This window comes from Cololabis saira, unplaced genomic scaffold (assembly GCF_033807715.1).
Source record: "Cololabis saira isolate AMF1-May2022 unplaced genomic scaffold, fColSai1.1 scf248, whole genome shotgun sequence".
Lineage (NCBI taxonomy): Eukaryota > Metazoa > Chordata > Actinopteri > Beloniformes > Belonidae > Cololabis > Cololabis saira.
This window is the reverse complement of record NW_026906412.1, coordinates 24645-26733: the sequence shown is the minus strand read 5'-3', so window position 1 is coordinate 26733 and position 2089 is coordinate 24645. Positions and strand designations below refer to the sequence as shown.

At 44.8% G+C, this 2089-nt stretch overlaps 1 long non-coding RNA gene across 1 annotated transcript; it reads left to right on the top strand.

Annotated features, from left to right (window-relative positions):
- The first annotated feature begins 543 nt into the window (after positions 1 to 543).
- Positions 544 to 1780, top strand: LOC133439850 (uncharacterized). The gene is made up of 2 exons (XR_009782223.1): positions 544 to 953; positions 1159 to 1780. It is a non-coding gene; the product is annotated as an uncharacterized LOC133439850 (long non-coding RNA).
- Positions 1781 to 2089: the final 309 nt, after the last annotated feature.

Genomic DNA, 2089 nt, shown 5'->3' with positions numbered 1-2089 from the left:
TGAAGCTGCCGTTATTCCAGGATCCACACGTTGTTCTTCCGTCTGTTTCCAGTCAGAGCTTCACGGTGAACGGCAGCGTGTTGTTTCTCTGCAGCTCAGTTCAGCTCAGATCCTTCACTTCATGTTCAGCTGCAGGTAGTTTGCTGCACATGTGACCAACTGTGATGTCAGAGAGGAATCACCGAGCTGCAATCAGCCCAGATGAAGTTACAACCTGCTGTCAGATCTGAGCACAACGTTGCTGTGCAGCCAGGGTTCATCCTGCTCTTTATTCTCACCACTTCCTGTTCCAGCCAGGACGTCACTACTGGACTGTCAGGGTTCATCCTGCTCTTTATTCTCACCACTTCCTGTTCCAGCCAGGACGTCACTACTGGACTGTCAGGGTTCATCCTGCTCTTTATTCTCACCACTTCCCAATATTTGATATTCACTCATTAAAAGTGCTGCCTCAACATTTCCTCACAATAATTATCAAATTGATTTATCATGCTAGGAAACATATTTCAGCATGAAACATTTTTTTATTCTTTATCCATTTAGTTTGTTCCAATTTTCAAAAGATCACTTATGTAACATTTTAGTACCAAATCATGAACATCTTGAAATCAAGTCCCATTTAAAGGAAACTCAACCACCATAACACTTTTAGCAAATCATGAAGTCCCACATCTGTAGAAATGATCAGGTTTAAAATAATCAGAACTTCCAAATCCCCACATTTGTACTAATAATCAAATATGTAGCACTGGTCTGAAGGTTTTCCTGACAGAGTGGTTGATTTAAGAACATCCAGCCACCAGGGGGGGCTGCTGCTCTCCATCCCGCTGAGTGCTGCTTATCGTGGTAGAAGAAGAGAGACAACGATGAGAAGCTGATGATGTGGATGAAGCTGTTATATTACTTTGTGTCATGAATCTGATGTTTGTGGTTCAGTGTGCGTCCAGAGAAACGTGAGTTATGTTGTTGTTTATTGGAAGCACTTCTTTGTTGTTATATTTTATAATTCCGCTGGTGAGTATTTGCAGCAGTGTTATTTACTTCGCTAATCGTTCAAAAGTCATTAGTTATGTTATCTGAATGTCACTGACTGTTTTGGTGACGGTCGGTACCGGCTCCTTCACAATAAAAGAGGAACATCTTCCCCCCCCCTGACAGAGACTGAGCCGGTCTGACCCCCGGTCTGACCCCCGTCCTCCTCCTGTCAGGGTGGAGCCTGCTGCTGCTGCTGGACCACCCACCACCACCACCACCACCACGGACCACACCAGCTCTGAGCAGGAGGAGGAGGTGGAACTGTGTGTTTTTATTTCATTCACACGCACAACAAACTGTCTGACGACAACAGGAAGATGACACGTGTTGGCGACTGCTGGTTTGGAGGGAACCATCATTCCTGGAGTCTGGACTGTTCTGGTGACGGTCGGTACCGGCTCCTTCACAATACAAGAGGAACATCTTCCTCCTAGTTATGTTATCTGAATGTCACTGACGGTTTTCTTTGTTGTCACTTAAATGTGATAGTATGCATATTATCTCTGTATATGATGTTCATGCTAATAACATTATTATTTGGATTGTGTGCTATGGTGAAACATACGTTTATGGCTGTTTATGGATTTATATTATTCTTTGGTTTGTTCCAGAACCACACACACCCACCACATCTCTAAGTTCACTCTCTAGACTGGATTAAAGCACTGTAAAGGAAACTGACAGCTTCCTGCCTCTTCATTTAAGTCTTGACACGCGCTTCACGATTAAAATACAGAGAAAGTCAGTGTACAAGTGTTAATCATTTAGCCTCCAAAACATACGGTCCTTGGAGCCGGATAAGGTCATTACCAAGTGATAATGTCTTATGTTCCCCCAAGTGAAGATGTACGTCCACGCAGACGAATGCTACAACCAAGACTGATGGAAGATTCTGAAGGGTACGCCCTCCCACAGGCTGTTACCCTGCAGCCCCCGCTGTGGTAGAGGAGACTGGATGGAGGTAGAGAGGGATTAACTGAGATGACACCCCTCACCTGGCGTTGTGGCCCCATCACCAGGTATAGAGAGGGATTTACTGAGATGACACCCCTCA